This window comes from Mustela nivalis, assembly GCF_964662115.1.
Source record: "Mustela nivalis genome assembly, chromosome: 5".
Classification (NCBI taxonomy): Eukaryota; Metazoa; Chordata; class Mammalia; order Carnivora; family Mustelidae; genus Mustela; species Mustela nivalis.
In genome coordinates, this window is record NC_139024.1 from 72,658,069 (window position 1) to 72,678,941 (window position 20,873).

The 20,873-nt window shown below is 36.0% G+C and overlaps 1 protein-coding gene and 1 long non-coding RNA gene across 7 annotated transcripts in view; both read left to right on the forward strand.

Moving 5' to 3' along the window:
- The window catches only part of ECHDC1 (ethylmalonyl-CoA decarboxylase 1), a 68,721-nt gene that overhangs the window by 45,528 nt on the left and 2,320 nt on the right, over nt 1-20,873 (forward strand). The window lies entirely within an intron of this gene.
- On the forward strand, nt 4,156-19,929 carry LOC309864442. Its single transcript, XR_014311526.1, has 2 exons — nt 4,156-6,728; nt 9,174-19,929. It is a non-coding gene; the product is annotated as an uncharacterized lncRNA (long non-coding RNA).

Consider the following 20,873-nt stretch of genomic DNA (forward strand, 5'->3'; position numbering starts at 1 on the left):
TCTTTTAGTACTTCTAATTTTCCTTGCTTGCTATTTCATTCTCTAAGTGAAAGGAGTGTCATGTATCCTAGGGTCTCATAAAATATGTATGTTATTGGTTGTGAGATGTCTGACTGTGCTTGCTTTCATCAGATCTAATAATATACCAGATACATTCACCTTCCCAATGAAGACATGTTCATTTGTGGGTCAACTACTTGGTATATATAGGCTCTCATATTAAATTAGTTGAATCACTCATTAAACATACATTTAGCACCTATATGTACTAGACACATTCAAGAACTTTTATGTCTTGGGATTTTATTTCATTTTTATAGTAATATAGTTTTACTGTATTTTATAAAATTATTGATTCACAGTTGATAAGTTGAAAAACAAATGGTAGGAACTGATCCTTCCTAATAGAAGTTTGAAAAGCACTGTCTTCGGCTGTTCAGCCCTTTTTAACCTACCTACCCTTGTAACTGTGGCTAGTGAGGTAGTTCAGTATGCATACTGAACTACCTCACTAGCCACAGTTACAAGGAAGGGATAAGTCAATACAAGTTACTCTAGGTGATCTTTCCCCCAAGTTTATCAATACCTTGTCAGTTACCTTCTGTGACAAATTGCTTTAATTATTCTAAAAATATATGCTTATTCCCAAAAGAACACCAAAAGCTTTCATAGCATTCCACTAAAAAGATAAGTTTCTTCCTTAAGGATATATGTTGGCCCTTTTTAAGCTTGTTTAACTTTCTTACACTGGAGAATTGGCTGGAATTCACTCAACTAGGATTTTCATTTCTGCTGCGCTTCCATTACCCATGGGAAAACTATTTCAGAAGATGAGAGATACACTGAGTACGAATATTCCAAAGAAATGAGCTCCTGTAGCATTCTTCCTGTCCCCAAACCCTGTAAACACCAGCTGATCATACACATAATGAATTAATATTTTAGAATAGTTCAGAAACACCCAGGTCTGCTTGGCCTATATAGACCCTTATATTAAATTGCATTCGGTTGAGTCATAATTTTCATATAAAACATTCTTAGAGAAAATGGCATTTTAAGGGGCACCTGGGTGGCTCAGTGGGTTAAGCCTCTGCTTTCCTCTCCGGTCATGATCTCAGGGTCCTGGGATCGAGCCCCGAGTCTGGCTCTCTGCTCAGCAGGGAGCCTGCTTCCCCTTCTCTTTCTGCCTGCCTCTCTTCCTACCTGTGATCTCTCTCTCTCTGTCAAATAAATAAATAAAATCTTAAAAAATATAAAAAATAAAAACATTTTTAAAAGCAAAACACTAACTTATGAATTCAAAATTGGCATTCCTCAGTGCTCAGAATCTAGTCATCCAAACATTATGTTTTCCTTTTAGTGATAAAATTGATGTGAGGAAATAAAAAGCTAGAACTGTGATAAAATAATTCGCTTCTAATTTTTTAATCTATCTTGACTAATTAAAATATTTAGAATGAAATATAAATTAAGAAAATACTTATTTGAGTATAAATTTTCTATTGCAGCCATAACAAATTGCCACAAATCGTAGTGGCTTAAAACATCAGTTTATCTCACAAATGTATAGGTCTGAAGTCCAGCTGGGCTCAACTGGTTTCTCAACCCTGCTCACAAAAGGCCAAAATCAGTATGTCAGCTGAACTGGGCCTTGGAGATTCAGGGAAAACCACTTCCAGGCTCATCCTGATTACAACTGGCAGATTTCAACGCTATGCATTTGTAGGACTGAGGTCCCTGTTTTCCTTGCTTACTATCAGCTGGGAACCAGTATTTGCTCCTAGGAGATACCTGCATTCCTTGTCATGTTTTCCATGTGGCCCCCTACAACAATGGTGGGATGAGTTTTTCCTCATTTACCTTTCTGCTGCATCTCTGTAACTCCAGTTGGAGAAAGTTCTCTGCTTTTAAGAGCTCATGTGGATAAGTTGGGCTCACTCAGATAACCTCCCTATTTTAATGTATGTAAAACTTTATTACATCCGCAAAGTCTCTTCTTATGTGAAGTACATGTGATGCACATGTTCCAGGGATTAGGCCGTGGACATCTGTGGGGGCATTCTGCCTACAACATAACAGGCTTGGCATAGAGAATATAGTTGTCACGTTTCACCTATCTGAGCACTAATGAGAACTGGTAATTTTGTTATTCTAAGTTACCTTTGTAAACTACTTTTATTTTTTTAACTTTTATTTGGATACTTTTTGGAAAACAGTAATAATTCCTATATATGTCAAATTAATAAAGGTTCACTTATGCAGACCTTTTAAAAAATATTTTATTTATTTATTTGAGAGAGTGCACAATCAGGGGTTGGGGAGATAGGGGAGGGGCAGAGGGAGAGGTAGAAGCAGATTCCGCATTGAGCAGGGAATCCCATGCAGGCTCGCCGTCTTGATCCCAGGACCCTGGAATCATGACCTGAGTCAAAAGCAGATGCTTAACTGACTGAACCATCCAGGTGCCCCATATTTTAAGAGTAATTATAATATGGTTTCTTACATTGGCTTTGAACTCAAGATTCCAGAATGTGCTTTAGGAGGTACTTAGAACACTCATTCCTTTATTCCACTTTCTATCTTATTCCACATCACTCAGAAATGGGAGTGGGCAGCCAGAATGAATGAAGTTAACAAGTCAGGAAACGACAGATGTTGGTGAGGATTCAGAGAAAGGGGAAGGCTCCTACACTGTTGGTGGGAATGCAAGCTGGTGCAGCCACTTTGGAAAACAGTATGGAAGTTCCTCAAAAACTTGAAAATAGAGCTACCCTGTAACCCAGCAATTGCACTGCTGGGTATTTACTCTAAAGATACAAATGTAGTGATCCTAAGGGGCCCGTGCACCCGAATGTATATAGCAGCAATGTCCACAATAGCCAAACTATGGAAAGAACCTAGATGTTCATCAAAGATGAATGGATAAAGAAGATGTGGTATACATATACTGTGGAATACTATGAAGCCATCAAACATGAAATCTTGCCTTTTGCAACAACGTGAATGGAACTAGAGGGTATTATGCTGAGTGAAATAACTAAGTCAGACAAAGAATTATCATATGATCTCTCTGATATGAAGATTTTGAGAGGCAGGGCAGGGGGTTATGGGGAGTAGGGAGGAAAAAAATGAAACAAGATGGGATTGGGAGGGAGACAAATCACAAGAGACTCTTAATCTCACGAAACAAACTGAGGGTTATTGGGGGTTGAGGAGATAGGGATAGGATGGCTGGGTGATGGACATTGGGAAGGGTATGTGCTATGGTGAGTGCTGTGAAGTGTGTAAGCCTGATGACCGGTATCCCTGGAGCAAATAACACGTTATATGTTAATTTTAAAAAGTAGAGGTGGGGAAGGACAGAGAAAAGAAAAATCCTGAAAACTACCCTAGAAAAGAGAAAATGATGGACTCAGACTGCTTGGCTTTTAGCATCAGTTTTTGGCAAGGGAAATCATGTAATTTTTTTTTTAAAGATTTTATTTATTTATTTGACACAGAGAGAGAGAGAGACCACAAGTAGGCAGTGAGGCATGCAGAGAGAAGGAGAAGCAGGCTCCCCTCAGAGCAGAGAGCCTGACATGGGGCTTGAACCCAGGATCCTGAGATCATGACCGGAGCCAAAGGCAGAGGCTTAACTTACTGAGCCACCCAGGCGCCCCCATGTAAATATTTTAATGATGTATCTAATATTTAATTATTTGTTACTGAATTAGGTGCAAGACAGAAACTAGAATTGCATTTTTTTGTTTGGAAACAATTACAAACTTATAGGAAAGTTTAGGAATGATACAAAGAATTTCCCTATACCATTCACTTAGATTACCGGTTTTTAACATTTTGATATTTTATTTTTACTTTCTATCTCTCATATATGTATATATATATATGTCTGTATATCTATGTGTATATATTTTTTCTGAGAAATTTGACAGTAGGTTGCAAACATCTTGCCCTATTAATCCTTTATACGTACACATATTTATATATATACACACACACACGAATAATTATATATATAATTTTTTTAAGAACAAGAATATTGTCTTAAATATATATAATTATATATATATATAATTTTTTTAAGAACAAGAATATTGTTTTACATAACTACAGTACTGTTGTCAAATGCAGGAAATTTAACACTGATGCTGTATTTCTATATAATATACTGTCTGTTTACCAATTTTGTCGGTTAGACAGTAATGTTCAGTATAGCATTGTTTTCCTCCATTACAAGATCATGTACTGCATTTAGTTTCAGGATCTCTTCACTTTCTTTTATTCTGGAAGAGTTCTCTAGCCTGACTTAGTCATTCACAACATTGATAATTTAAAGAAAATAGGTCAGGTTTTGCTTTTTGTTTTTTAATAGATTGTTCTTCATTTTGAGGACTTTTGATATTTTCTCATTATTCAGTTCAGTTTTTGTGTCCCTGGATAACATCCCTGCAAAAGTGATTATTATATTCTCAGGATATCACATCTGGATGCACACAAGTGTTTTTTCTGCCCATCATTGGTGATGCTAATTTTGATCACCGTGTCCAAAGTTTGGTTTCCCTACTATACATGCTCCTTTCCCCCTTGAGAGATGCTTTAAGACGAGTGTAATACTGTGTTTTTCACCAGACTTTCTTCACTGGATTTTTGCATTCCCTGATTATTCTTCTGAAACCATCTTTACTATGATGGTTGCAAATTTGTGTTTTTCTAATTCCACCATTCCCTCCATGTGTATCAGTTGTCATTGGTAAAGGGTAAAGCGCCCCTTCACTATTTTCCCTCTCTCTGTGTGTGTGTGTGTGTGTGTGTGTACATTTGTCATCAGTGTGGATTAATAGATTCCTGTTTTGTTTTGTTTTCAGTGGTTTATGATTCATTACTGTCCTTGATTATTTCGATGCTTTAGTTGTCCCAGATTTGGCCAGTGAGAAGCCTTTCAAGTTGGCTCCTGTATCCTTTTGATAATGCTCCATCATTCATCCATTTGGGTACTTCCTACTTTCTGAGTACAGTATTGTAGGCATCTTAGATCTTCCTCTCCTTGACCCTAGATTCAGACATTTCTCTAGAAGTACTAGTTTTTTGTTTGTTTGTTTGTTTGGTTGGTTGGTTGGTTGGTTGGTTGGTTTTGTTTTTTTAGCATTGGTTCTTTGAGTAGGGGATAGTATTTAAAAAAAAAAAAACAAACCAGGATCTGGATGCCTGGTGGTGTTCTCATTGCTACTGGCAACTTTGTTTCTGTACTGTCTTAGCAAACAGAGCTAGAGCATGCATTAATTCATTAGAGATTATGCATTTATACTTGATATCTCCCAATCCAGTCTATTCTCATGAAGCTTGTTCTTGTCTCCTCCATTCCATATTGTATCTCCTCCAACCCTGGACCCCTGGCTCCCAGTAACATCACTGTATTTACTCATTTGCTTAATCTTATAATGCTCATGAGGTAATTTTAGAATTGTTGTGTCTATACCACTGTGAAAAGAAGCTACTAAAAAGAGTTCAAGTTTTGCCTGTTGTCTTTTGGGGTTTTTTTTTTGGCCTCCTAGACTAAGGGTAAATAATCCAAGTATTGGACTGTGTTCAGAAGTTACTTGTACTAGTTCCCTGTTGTTTTTCCTTCTTCAGTGTGATTATGTTAGTCATTAGAGGTTCATTTAGTTTCAGTATTCAGTTTTAATTTTTTTCATTCTTCCCATCCTTGTTGCTTGAAGTTGTTTTTCATATTTACAGTGTTGGCAATGAATGACTGTACTTTTTTAGTAGTATTAATGGTATGTTTTAAGGATAAATTCTAGGAGTACTGCTGAATCAAAGGTTAAATGAATGTTTAGCTTTATCAGATATTGCCAGATTCTTTTTCATAAGGAATAGACAATTCTTAGATTTTTCTGTGTTCTGTTTGACTTAGCCTTGCCTACAAAGGCTACTATTAAGCTTCTGAATGTTTGCCAGTCTAATGGGTGAGGATAGTGTTTCTGCATAGTTCTAATATTCATTTCTCCCAGAGTAGGTTGAGTTGATCATATTTCCAGTGGTTAAGAAGCATTTTTAATTTTTGTGAATTACCTATTCATTTTTTGCTTATTTCTCTATAGAATATTTGGCTTTTTTACCCTTAATTTTTATAAGTTCTTTAAATATTAGGATTATTTCCCATTTTTGATGCCATTTTGATGATTCGGGATATTAGCCCTTTTTTAATGTATTTGTCCAGCTTGTTATTGTGTCTTTTGACTTTGCTTATGTTTTCTTGTTTATTTTTGCCATGAAAGCATTTATTTTATTGTAGTCCTATTTATCCATCTCTTCTTTAATTGCATTGGGATTTGAGTACTTTTTAAAAGCTTTCCATATGTTCACGTTATAGAGGAATTCACTCATATTTTCTTCTAATACTTGTATAGTTTTGTGTTTTATGTTTATATATCTAATCCATTTTTGAGTTTATTTTTATGGAGTGAATAATGAATCTTATTTTCTCTGTTTTCCAAATGGTGATCCTTTATCTCAATACTATTTCTTTAGGAAGGCCTTCTGTGGATATCACTGTCATATTATATACATATTATGTATTCAGTTTATCTTATACTAGACACTAGATCTTATCATATACTAGATTTCCACTTACAGTTGCATCTGTTGGTAGATCTCTCTTCTGTTACATTGGTTTGTTTGCCTATTCATGTACCAGGATACTATTCTTATATATTTTTAAATATGTCTAATTATTTTTAGTATGTTTTAATATGAGGTAGGGCCAGTCCCTGCTCATACCTTTTTTCAATTTATTTTCCTTGCTCTTCTTGCATATTTATTTTTATAGGAGCTTTCATATGAATTTATCTACCTCCAGAATAGAAATAGATTGATATTTTTATTTGACTAACATTAAATTTATAAATTAATTTAGAGAGAACTGATATCTTGATAATGTTGAGACACACACTAAACCGAGAGCAGGAGATGTCTTAATATTTGTTTAAGTCTATTTTTATGTCTCTCAGGGAAGTTTTATAATTCTCTTAATGCATTTAAAAATATTTTATTGCAAATTTATTTCAAAGTATTTTGCTCTTGTTGCCATTGCAAACTGAGTTTTCCCTTCCTTTATGTCATCTTCTTTCTTTCTTTCTTTCTTTCTTTTTTTAAATTAATATAATACATTACTTGCCCTGGTACAGGTCTGTGAATCATCAGGATTACACATTTCACAGCACACACCATAGCACATAGCCTCTCCAATGTCCATAACCCAGCCACCCTATCCCTACCCTGCCACCCGCCAGCAATCCTGTTTGTTTTGTGAGATTAAGAGTCTCTTACGGTTTGTCTCCCTCCCGATCCCATCTTGTTTCATTTTTTCCTTCCCTACCCACCATAACCCCTGCTCTCTCAGATTTTTCATATCAGAGAGATCATATGATAATTTTCTTTGATTGACTTATCTCACTCAGCATAATACCCTCTAGTTCTATCCACATCGTTGCAAATGGCAAGATTTCATTTCTTTTGATGGTTGCGTAGTATTGTGTATATATACCACATCTTCTTTATCCATTCATCTGTTGATGGACATCTAGGTTCTTTACATAGTTTGGCTATTGTGGACGTTGCTGCTAAAAACATTCAGGTGCACGTGCCCCTTCAGATCACTACATTTGTATCTTTAGAGTAAATACTCAGTAGTGCAATTACTGGGTCATAGGGTAGCTCTGTTTTTTGAGGAACCTCCATACTGTTTTCCAGAGTGGCTGCACCAGCTTATGTCATCTAATTTCTTTCTTGTGTATAGGGTGAACATTATTTTTATGTTAATTTTATATGTTGCTACCTTCCTGAATTTTTCTGTTGTTTGAATTGGTTTTATCATTAATTCTTTTTTCTAATTATGCAATAGAGATGGTTTCATTTGTCCCAATTATTATTTCTCTGATAGTTTCCTATTCTTTTTTTTTTTTAACTTATTTGACAGAGAGAGATTACTAGTAGGCAGAGAGGCAGGCAGAGAGAGGGGGGAAGGCAGGCTCCCTGCTCAGCAGACAGCCCAATGTGGGGTTCGATCCCAGGACCCTGAGATCATGACTGAGCTGAAGGCAGAGGCTTAACCTGCTGAGCCACCCAGGTGCCCCTAGTTTCCTATTCTTATTGTTGTGTTTTGCTTGAAGACCCTGAGTTTTCTCTATCTATAAAGTCTAGTATTTTATTAGGATATCTGAGAGTTGATTCTTTAGTCAGTTTCCCCAGGTATCCAGTGAACTCTCAATATTTGTTGTTTCTTTTCCAGTTATTCATATATTATTTCTCTAACTTCTTTTTCTTTTCTTTTCTTTTCTTCCTTTCTTTCTTTTTTCTTTCTTTCTTTCTTTCTTTTTTTTTTTTCTTACCAATTCTCATTCTCTTGGTTGTTTTCCTACTTATCTTTGGTGCCCTATGTTTAATTTTTATTTAAACCTATTCTTGTCTGAGCTCAGTCAGCTCTCATTCATTTATCTCCTAGCCCCTGTGCCTTTGTGTGTGTGTGGGGGGGGGGGTGTTGATTTCTACTCCTGATTTTTAAATTTCTGATTCAAGGGGTGCCTGGGTGGCTTAGTCATTTACACATCTGACTCTTGATTTCGGCTCAGGTCATGATTTCAGGGTTGTGAGATTGAGCTTTGCATGGGGCTCTGTGCCGCGCATGGGAGCCTGCTTAAGATTCCTTCCCCATTCCCCCCCCCCCCCCCCCCCCGCCATTGTCACACTCGCCTGCACCCTTTCTAAAAAAAAAGCATTTAAATTTCTGATTCAGTGTTTTTCTTTTTCCTATAAACTGTGCTCTTTGAAGATATTGAATGCATTTTGGAGTGGTTGTAACTAGTTTTTCTTCTATTTCATGGTTTTACATGGGGAGGGAGGTGCTTTTCATCAGCAGAAACATTTGAATTTACATGTTCTGCTTTATTTTTACAGTAGCTCTTTATAGAATTAGCTTTATAGAATTTCTGATTCAGTGTTTTTCTTTTACCTATAAACTGTGCTCTTTGAAGATATTGAATGCATTTTGGAGTGGTTGTTACTAGTTTTTCTTCTATTTCATGGTTTTACATGGGGAGGGAGGTGCTTTTCATCAGCAGAAACATTTGAATTTACATGTTCTGCTTTATTTTTACAGTAGCTCTTTATAGAATTAGCTTGATATTTTCTATTTCTGCGTATTTTGTGGCTAGGATTCCTAATTTGAGAGTGCCAATTTCTCACAGTTTAGATTTTGAACAGACGCATAGTGACAAGTGGAAATGGAAGAGAAGATAGCATGGCTTGTATCTCTTTTGTTTCTATAGAATTCTTCCCCCCCCCCCCAATTTTTTTATTTCTTTAAGGGAATCACCCCTTCTCCTCTTCTCTGGGTCTTTTATTCGGAAATTGTGCTTATTCAAGCTATCAATTTTAGCCTTATTCATTTTTAAGCTCCTTTTCTATAGCCAGTGCTGTGAACTAGCAAATCCCCAAATTGTACTCAATTTTTTAGAGTGTAGTACCACATTTTCTCATTCTGGGGGTGATTTTAACTGTACTTGCTCAAAGTTTTCCATTTCCCTGTCCTGTTTTACATGGATGTGTTAAGCTGCCTCGTTATCACTTTGTGCCCATTGGCTTGCAACAGCAGCAGGAAAGCATTTTTTAGTTGGTGTTTATTTCTGTAGTTAAAGATAATTTCAGGGCACCTGGGTGGCTCAGTGGGTTAAAGTCTCTGCCTTCAGCTTGGGTCATGATCCCAGGGTCATGGGATCAAGCCCCACATTGGGCTCTCTGCTTATTGGGGAGCCTGCTTCCCCCTCTCTCTACCTGCATTTCTGCCTACTTGTGATCTCCCTCTTTCTGTCAAATAAAGAAATTTTTTAAAAAAAGATAATTTCAAATATGCATTATTCTCTGTCTCTGAGTAATCCTGTCATTGTGGCTTTCTTTCACTCCTTTTTAATTTGTAATTTGGGAGAGGATGCATGGAAATACCAGGAATCAATCGGCAGCAGTCTTCTAGACCAACCCCTGAAGTTTTAGTTTTTAAAACTTAGATTAATCATTGAAGTTTTCCAAACATTTAAGAAAGAAGTAACATCAATCTTACATATACTCTTTATTTGAATAGAAGTTTTACTTTCCAGCTCTTTTAATGAGTATAATATTTATTCCAAAACCTAGAAATGACATAATAGGAAAGCAAATTACAGACCAACCCTGTAAACATAAATGTAAAAATCCTTAACAAAATATTAACAAATTTAATTTAATGATAAAAATGATAATGCATCATGACTACGAGGGGCTTTTTCTAGAAATTCAAGGTAGGTTTAACATTAGAAAACCAATTTGTATAATATACCATATTAACAAAAAAGGGAGACAGATCATTACAATCTGATAGATGCAGAAAAAGCATTTGACAAAATTCAACATCCATTCATGATAAAAACTCTTAACACACTAGGAAGGAACTTTCTTAGTCTAATAAAGAACATTTACAAAAATCCTACAGGAAACACCTTTGTAATGATAAATATATTAAAAGCTGTCTCTCTGACATAAAGAACAAGGAGAGTACTGTCGCCACTTCTGGTCATAATTATACTAGATATCCTAGATAGTTTAGTAAGGCAAGATTAAAGAAGTTATATAAGGATTGGATTCTAAGAAATAAAACCTTATTATTCACATTTGACATCATTGTGATCCAAAAGAATATATAAGCTAATCTTTTAGAATTAATAAATGAACTTTGTAACTTTTCTGGCTACAAGGTCAGTAAAAGTCAATAGCATTTCTATATTACAGCAGCAAACAAATAACAAAATTTTAAAAAACTGTACATTGAGAGTAGCATTACGAAAAAACCTAACACCTAGGAACAAATAAAAAGGCATGTCAGAATTTTACATTGAAAACTGGAAAACAATGCTGAGAGAAATTAAAGAATACCTAAATAAATGGTGAAATAGAAATATACCATGTCCATGGAATAAAAGACTCAATATTTTAAAGATTGACCTCCCCCCCCCAAATAATCCACAGATTCAATGTAGTTCCTATAAAAATCCCAGCAAGTTGGTGTGTACAGGTGTGGGTGTGGTTGTGGGTGTATCAGCAGCCTCTAAAATTCATATGGAAATGCAGAATGCCCGGAAGAACTAAGGAAGTCACAAAGAACAAAGTTAGAAGGCTTATACTATCAGATAGCAAACCTGTTATAAAACTAAAGTAATTTAAACAGATGCTTTTTGTACATACAATGGTACAAAAACTGACCAGTAGAGTTCAGAAACAGATTGAAAATATATGGTTATTTAATCTAAGACAAATGTGACACTGTTCGTGCATTGGGGAGGAATGGTCTCTTTAGTCAGTGTATTTATATGTGTAAAATCCATTCAAGATGAATTGCAGATAAAAAAGTGAAAGGTAAAACACTGAAACTGTTTAAAAGAGAACAGGAGAATATCTTTGTGGTCTTAAAGTAGTCAAAGATTTCTAAAACAGGACACAATAATCACTAATCATAAAGAAAAAGATTGATAAATTAGACTATATTAAAGTTACTAACTTCTATCAAAAACTTAAGTAAAAGCATGAAAATGCAACCTGCAGAGGGAGAGATGATCTCAATATTTGTATCTGACCAAAGACATAGTTAGAATAAAGAAAGAACTCCTTCAAGGTAGTAAGACAACCCAGTTAAAATAAAGGGGCAAAAAATTCCAGTTTTTCAGAGGATATCTGAATGGCAAAAAAAAAAAAAAAAAAAAGAAAAGAAAAGAAAAAAGCCATAAAGCACTAAATTTAATTAGCCATTAAAGAAATGCAAATTAATTTTATTATACTCCTACAAGAAAAGCTAAGATGAAAAACATAGAATATAGTCAGTGTTAGCAAGGATGTGAAGCAACTGCAGCTTTCAGAAAATACTGATGGGAGTGTAAGTTGGTACAATGGACAATGCCCAGTATGTACTAATGTAGAATGTCACATATCCTATGACACAGTAATTCTATTCCTGTGTATCTGTGGTTAAACAGAATAATGGCCTTCCAAGCCCTGGAGCCTGTGAACATGTTATGTTATATTGCAGGGAGGAATTAGATTGCAGATAGATATAAGGTTGTTACTCAGCTGACTTTAAAACAGAGGGATTATCCTGGTTTAATCCCCTACCCTGGTGGGTAGACCCAGTGTAACCACAAGGGTCCTAAAATGCTATAAAGGGACACTGACAAGTTCAGAGTCAGGAAAGGGGGATTAGTGATAGAAGCAAGATCTGAGTTGATACAGTGTGAGAAAGATACAACCCATTGGTGCAGGCTTTGAAGATGGAGAAGTGTGGTTACAGGCCAACAACTATGGTCAGGCTTTAGAAACTGGAAAAGGTAGGGAAATGAACACTCCCCTGGAGCCTTCAGAAAGGAATGCAGCTCTACTGAAATCTTGATTTTAAACTAGTGAGTCTTTTTTTGGACTTTGTAATCTACAAAACTGTAATAGAAAATAGGAAGCATCACAGTTCTGGACTTCAAGCTGTATTATAAAACTATAATCATCAAGACAGTGTGGTACCGGCACAAAAAATAGACACACAGGTCAATGGAACAGAATAGAGAACCCAGAAATGGACCCTCAACTCTATGGTCAACTAATCTTGGAAAAAGCGGGGAAGAATATTCCATGGAGAAAAGACAGCCTCTTCAACAAATGGTATTGGGAAAATTGGACAGCCATGTGCAGAAGAATGAAACTGGACCACTTTTTTATACCATACACAAAAATAAATTCAAAATGGATGAAAGATCTAATTAGACAGGAATCCATCAAAATCCTTGAGGAGAATACACAGGCAGCAACCTCTTTGACCTCGGCCATAGCAACTTCTTGCTAGGCATGTCTCCAAAGGCAAGGGAAACAAAAGCAAAAATGAACTATTGGGACTTCATCAGGATAAAAAGCATTTGCACAGCAAAAGAAACAATCAATAAAACTGTAAGAAATGGGAAAAGATACTCGCAAATGACAAAGGGCTAAACTCAACACCCAAAAAAACAAAATCCAGTCAAGAAATGGGCAGAAGGCATGAATAGACAATTTCTCCAAAGAAGACATACAAATGGTCAAGAGACACATGAAAAAAATGCTCCACATCACTTGGCATCAGGGAAATAGAAATCAAAACCACAGTGAGATACCACCTGACATCAGTGAGAATGGCTAAAATGAACAAGTCAGGAAACAAAAGGTGTTAGGTTGGGAGAAAGGGAAACCCTCTTGTACTGTTGGTGGGAATGCAAGCTGGTGTAGCCACTCTGGAAAACATGGAGGTTCCTCAAAATGTTAAAATAGAACTACCCTGAGACCCAGCAACTATATTACTTGGTATTTCTCCAAAGGATACAAAAAAGGTTATTCTAAGGGAAGCATCCACCCCAGTGTTTAGAGGAGCAATGTCCACAATAGCCAAAATATGGAAAGAGCCCAGATGTCCATCAACAGATGATGTGGAGTGTGTGTGCAGATGATGTGGAGAGAGAGTGTGTGTGTGTGTGTGTGTGTAATGGAATATTACCAAACCATCAAAAAGAATGAAATCTTGCCATTTGCAACAATGTGGATAGAACTAGAGGGTATTATGCTAAGGGAAATAAGTTAGCCCAAGAAAGACAAATACCATATGATTTCACTCATATATGGAATTTAAGAAACAAAAGATGAATATAGGGGAAGGGAAGGAAAAAATACAAAAACAAAGAGGGAGGCAAACTGCAAGAGACTCTTAGCTCTAGGAAACAAATGGAGGGTTGTTGGAGGGGAGGTGGGTGGAGGGATGGGGTAACTGGGTGATGGGCATTAAAGAGGGCACTTGATGTAATGGGCATTGGGTGTTACATGCAACTGATGAATCACTAAATTCTACCCCTAAAACAAATAACACTATATGTTAACTAAATTGGATTTAAATAATGAAAAGAAACCTAATATGGTATAAATCCAGTAGAAGTGCATACAGATGTTCATCTACAGAGAGGTCCTAGAATGTTCATAATAATAGCTAAAAACAGGAAACAACCCTATAGGTCCTTCAACAGCAGAAGTGATAAATCAGAGTAGACAGGGTTAATTAAATTATCTTAATGGTTTATGTCATCACACTATGATAATCTGGCGAATTCATTTTCAATATAGAAATTACCTGCCAAATATTGAGCATGTTCATAGTCAGAGTACACTGTCTTTTGTGATACTGGACATAAAACTGAAATATTATTATTTCATGCAGAAGTTTACTATTTGATCATAGAATATTTATCAAAAGTTAAATTATGCATGGAAATAATTCTCACTAACTTCAGGATATTAGCTGCCACTGGAGAAAGAAAGAAAAGTCAGGAAGAGAAGGAAAAGGGATGAGAATAGAGTTCAGAAATAAATGTAGCAAAATGTTAACATCTGTACAATCTGGGTAGTGAGTACTTGAGTATGTTATTTTCTGTGTATTTGAAATATTTTGGAATTAGGGAAGTTCTTAACAGAATACATTAATTCTACCAACTATGATACATTCCTTTTTTTCCACAGTTAGATCTTAATTTCTTAATTAGATTTCTATACCCATGTTGTCCTTTAAAGTGACAGCACCGCAAGAGACCAATCATGCCTTTATACTCTGGTTTTTTGAAGTTAATATTGGAGGGAAAAAGTCTTGTTTTGGGTTCTGGAGCTCTGCACGTCTACAGTCTACATTTAATGAAATCTGGATTCCTCAACAGGTTTTAGAGTGCTTTTAACATTCACCTAAGAGTAATAATGCTGTAATTCCAGCAAATACTCACTTTTTCTTCCTAATGGAGATTGTTTCCCCCATGAAGTCTTTACTTACTAACAACTAAAATGATAAAACAAAAGGAATCCTTGAATAGTTAGCCAGAAGTTACCTGGAAGGTGAAAGGTGAAAAGGGGGTGATGATGGTATTGGCAGCCAGCTGTTGTAGTGCAGGAAAATTAACAGCACAGTGGAATGAAAGGAAAATCAAGTTTAAGTACTTCCATTATGCTTTTAGGTGATCTGGTAGACAGGACAATGGCCCCACAAAGCTTTCTGCTCACATTCTCTTCTTCCTCAGAACTTGTTAGAAGTTGACCCTGGAACAGCACAGGTTCATATTACATGGGTCCCCGGATTTTTTATAGTACTGTAAATGTATTTCCTCTTCCTTATGGTTTTTCTTAATATTTTCTTGTCTCTAGCTTACTTTTTTGTTAAAATATAGTATATAATACATATACAAAATATATATTAATCAACTATATGGAGGGGACCTCTTATGCATGGGGTAAGTGTCCCTAATGCCAGTGCTTTTCAAGGGTCAACTGTATTAACATTTGGCAAAAGGGACTTTGCCAATATACTTAAAGTTCTGAAGTTGTAAACAGATCATCCTGGATTATCTTCGTGAATCCAGTCTAATCACATGAGCCTTTAAGAAATAAAGACATGAGGGACACCTGGGTGGCTCAATTGGTTAAGCAGCTGCCTTCGGCTCAGGTCATATTCCCAGTGCCTTGGGATCGAGTCCCGTATCAGGCTCCTTGCTCTGCAAGGAGCCTGCTTCTCCCTCTGCCTCTGCCTGCCTCTCTGTCTGCCTGTGCTCAATCGCTCTCTCTCCCTCTATCTCTGACAAATAAATAAAATCTTAAAAAAAGAAAGAAAGAAAGATATGAGGCAGAATGGGAAGCAAGAGAGATTAGAGGCATGAGAAGGCATCTAAGATGGAGAAAGAGACCTTAAACCAAGGAATGCAGGTGGCCTTTAGAAGAAAACAACCTAGGAGTGCCTGGGTGGCTCAGTGGGTTAAAGCCTCTGCCTTCCGCTTGGGTCATGATCCCAGAGTCCTGGGATCGAGCCCCGCAGAGCCCTGCATCGGGCTCTCTGCTTGGCAGTGAGTCTGCTTCACCCCACCACCTTTCTGCCTACTTGTGATCTCTGTCTATCAAATAAATAAATAAAATCTTTAAAAAAAATAAGACGAAGATAACAACCCCCCAGTTGAAAGCCAGCATAGAAACAGGGACCTCAGTTCTAAAATTTCATGGAACTTGATTTTTGCCAACACACTGAAAAAGTCTGGAAGATGATTGAGCCCTAGAGATCCCAGAAAGGAAAACAGTCTCTCAGTGTATTTAAATATACTTGAAAACATGAATTTAATAAGTATAAAATATTCCATCAGTATGGATGTACTAAATATCCTCCTTTGGTTGTTTCGAGTTTTTCTTTATTATGATTAATGCTGTGATAACTATCTTATATAAGGCTTTACCACATTTCAGATTATTTCCTTAGAATAAATCCTGTTAGTAGTTCAAGTACTTAATCAAAGGATATGAAAATGTTCAAAGTCTTTCATACAGAGTGCCAAGTTATTCTTCAGGAAGGACTCTGCCACTTTATACTAATACCAGCAATAGATGAGTATCTGAGAGCATCCTGTCTTTTACTGAGTATAATTTTTAAAAATTGCTTTCTAATTTTAATAACCAGAAATTAAATTTTAATTTGCATTTTTAAAGGTCTTTGGTAACATAAATTCTCATGTTCGTTGGTGTGTGTGTGTGTGTGTGTGTGTGTGTGAATTGTCTACATTGTCTTTTCCTGTTTCTCTTTGGAAGATCTCTTTGAAATCTCTTGGAAGATTTAGCTGTTTATATACAGGATGAAAAACACATTTTTATTCCTCCATCACCCTAGTGAAATAAAATTCTCAGCTATGCAGTTTAGAGTTTGCCTAATTTGTGTCCATTCTCTAACACTGTGTCACTAATCTAAATAATAGATTAGCTCCAGGTATTCGCATTTCCAGCTGCTACCCATAGGATCAAGGCATATTACAAAGAAAGGGAGCTATAAGCATGCTTATCCCAAGGGAGCTACTGCAGGTAGCCCTTTCCTTTACATATGAACTTTATTTATAAGTAAAAATCAAAATATCTATAACATACACTTGCACAGAGACAGATGTGCACACCGTGTGCACACACATATCTCAGAGTAATTAAAAATCAAATTTCATTTCTGATGTGGCAGTGCCTGTTCTTTGAATATGAGATGTCCACCGTAGGAAGCAATCACATTGCCTGTGTTGGCTTGTTTTGCAGTTACCACATTATGTGGAAATTCTTACCTTAGATCCTGTAATATTAAGAAAATTCACCTCTGAGCAGGCTTACTTACTGAATATTAAAATCAGAGTTGATATCCCAAAACATTTTCCTGTCTGCTCATCCCTCACTCTACTATCACCCCTTCCATACACGAATACAAAAGTTCACTCATTCAACCATATACGTCCTTACTTAGGCAGTCTCTGGATAGAATAAATGGAGCCTCATGAAGTCAATCACTTAAGAGTAGGAAATTATGGGGAAATTATGGAGAGCATCTGTGGGTTCTTGCCTTCTCGTTTTCATAATTTGTTGTGGGGTATGATGTTAGGTAGAAAGCAGGAGGGAGAAGGCGCCAGGGAAGTACATGTGCAAACAAATCAGTGCTAACGTTTAAGCATGAGTTAAAGTATTGTGACCAGAGATGCTCTTGCTACTTATATACTTTTTATATAACATATTTCCTCATGTCACCACAACTTGTTTTGTTGCCTTTGGCTCTTAACATGCACTGTAGGGGCGTCTGGGTGACTCAGTCATTAAGCATCTGCCCTCAGCTCAGGTCATAAGCCCCAGGGGCTCCCTCCTTATTGGGGAGCCTGCTTCTCTCTCTCCCACTCCCCCTGCTTGTGTTCACTCTCTCATTGTGTATCAAATAAATAAAATCTTTTAAAAAAAGGTACTGTAAAAGGACTACCAGTTTTGGGCCCTAAAGCTTATTTTAATCAGTGATTCCAAACTTTAGATTTATGACATTGTTATTAATTTGTAACACGAATGCTTTAAAATGTAAAAATATTTATGCTTTTACTTATATTACACAGTATTCCTTAAGTTAATCTTAGCTATATGTCTATTTTTTAAATCAACTTGGACTCTTTTGTTTCAGCCTTATCTATAGATTTCTATAGATTTCTACCTTCACCTGTAGATAAAAGTTGTATATATTTTGTAGTCTCTGTTAACAGATACTGAAGAAGGATAGTATACCATCATTTATTGGGCTTCCCAGTGTAAGTACAGATAGTTCTTTTCCTTTCAGTACTTTAGGGTTCAAGTCTTTTTAGTCTAGGAAACAACTTCATACTACTTTTCTAGCAGAAACACAACGGTTATTGTAGTGACCGACCTATTAATGCAATCAACTTCATACAAGTGAGTACACATAGCTTAAGAGGTGTCAGGCACTGTGAGGCTACAAAATATATATAACTTTTATATTCCAAATAAAAGTACTGTGCTCTACTATGGATGTGGCTGGGGCAGATTCAGAGCCTTTTTTTTTTTTTAACATACACAAATGCAATCCCTTTAAGATTTATTCTATTCAATAAATTGTTGCAAATATATTCTAAGCACTTTTCATATTAACTCATTTAATATTCATAATTCTATGGCACAAGTGTTATATCTATTTTATAAGCAAGCATACTGAAGCCCAGGGATGTTGAGTGGTTTAATCTTCCTCACCCTCTTTATGCCATATGTCTTTCTTTGCTGTATTCCACAAGGTGTAGTATGCAGTCAGTCTAGCGGCAGAGCCAGGCGGTCTGGTTCAAGTCTGTGCACTTCACATCAAAGCCTTACTGTCATCCAACATAATTGTTTGTTTCTCAGTTCTTTATAACAGGGTTCACTGAAAGTACTTTTACTTAAAAATAAACATTTAAAAAAAACATTTTTAACCATTACTTAAAAACTTCCTTTTTAATAAAACTTGATAATTGTTTTAAAATTTTTCTTGGGGGCCCTGGGTGGCTCAGTCAGTTAAGGGTCTGACTCTTGGTTTCAGCTCAGATCATGATTCCTAGGTTGTGAGATCAAGTCCAGCCTCAGGCTCCATGCTCATCAGGGAGTCCACTTGAGATTCTCTCTCAGTCTCTCCCTCTGGCCCTCCCCCTGCTTGCATGAGCGTGCTCTAATAAAATCTTTAAAAATAGTTTTTCTGGAATACATTTGTTCAAAGACCTGCAACTTATAGCTAACTTACTAGAAAGTACTAGCACACCTAACAGTACTTTCAGGTATCATCCCTGATTTTACAGCACCTGTTGAAGGTGATACTTTTTATTACCGGTAGTTTACTGTTGCATACACACGGTAATGAGGAGCATATCGACATTTGATTAATTTCTTCACCCCCTTTCTACCAAGATGTCAAAGATTTTAAACATTGCCAATAATAACTACAGTGATAAGCAGAAGATACTTGTAATTCTTTTTCTTGACAAAATAAGGGAGTTTAATATCATTTTATAAATTGAGTTTGCTGTTAAATCTTCAGAATTTTAAGTTTTAGGTCTTCCAGTTTTCCGTATAGATTATTGCTTGCAGTAAATTTTATTACAGGTGGTATAACTGCATCTAAAGTCTAGAAGTAATTAGTGTATAAGTCTGTAAGGTCTATCAGGAAGCTGTTTCTATTTTTGGATATTGGACATTTTCTTTGTAGATTATGGTTATCAACATTTAAAACTTTATATTTAAACTCTAATTTTTAGATTAATAGAGTTTTGTGATCTCTCATTGCTAAACTAAACTACCAGGGCCCCTGGGTGGCTCAGTGGGTTAAAGCCTCTCTGCCTTCAGCTCAGGTCATGATCCCAGGACCCTGGGATTGAGCCCTGCATCAGGCTCTCTGCTCAGCAGGGAGCCTGCTTCTTCCTCTCTCTCTCTGCCTGCTTCTCTGCCTACTTGTGATCTCTGTCGAATAAATAAATAAAATCTTAAAAAAAAAAAAAACTACCTGTTGTGATCAAATTCTGACATCCATTTTTGACATATCATGCCTAGGGTGTGTGTACTGATGTGTTGTCATTAATAAATTTTTTGGTAGTATTTGCTAATGTACATTAAATGTATGTCAGTAGATAAACATACCCTAGACATGGTATGTAAAACATGGATATCAGAGTTTGATCACAACAGGTAGTTTTTACAAAGATTATCTTAAGATTTGTTAGAGTTGTAAAATATGATTTCAAAAAGTATCCCTGACCTTGTAAAATATGGCAGAAGAAAAAAAATACATGGTATAGAAACAGAGTCTTCTTTATAAGCAGAGAATTCCAAATATAAGTGTGCTTACATAGATAATAACTTTTGTTGTCATAAACTCATCTACATTATCCCCTCATTTGGGGCTTTAACCTACTTTTATATGTTCAGCTGATTCTAAGTGAATGTCTTTTCTGACATAATCTTTTTCTGTATTGTAGGCATATTTCTGAGCCAATATCAGTGTCAATTCTAGGATGTAATTTAGAACCATGACACTCTCAGTTTATGTGGTGAAAGTTTTATAGAACTGGGTTCAGTATTAACAGTATTCCTATTTCTAAGACTACTAAGTCATTATTTCTATAATTTCTATTCCACTTTCTTAATTTTTGACATTTTTCTTCTGTTTATTGTAACAAGGCAGTACTCCTCTCACAGTTTTGGGCTAGATTCAATTCATAAGAGATTTGTCTTTCTTCCTTTCTACTTAAATTTATTGAAAACTACTATTTGCATAGTTATTTGCCTTTTTAAAAGCAATTGTTCATAATTGAGGCAGATTTTCCCTTGTAGGAATTCACAGCTGTGAAGAGAAAGTTCTCTGTCCCAGTGAGTTAATAAATAGGCTTTTGTGAGAATTTACTGGAATATTTTTCCTGATTAAAGAGTCAAAGACTAAGAGTCTT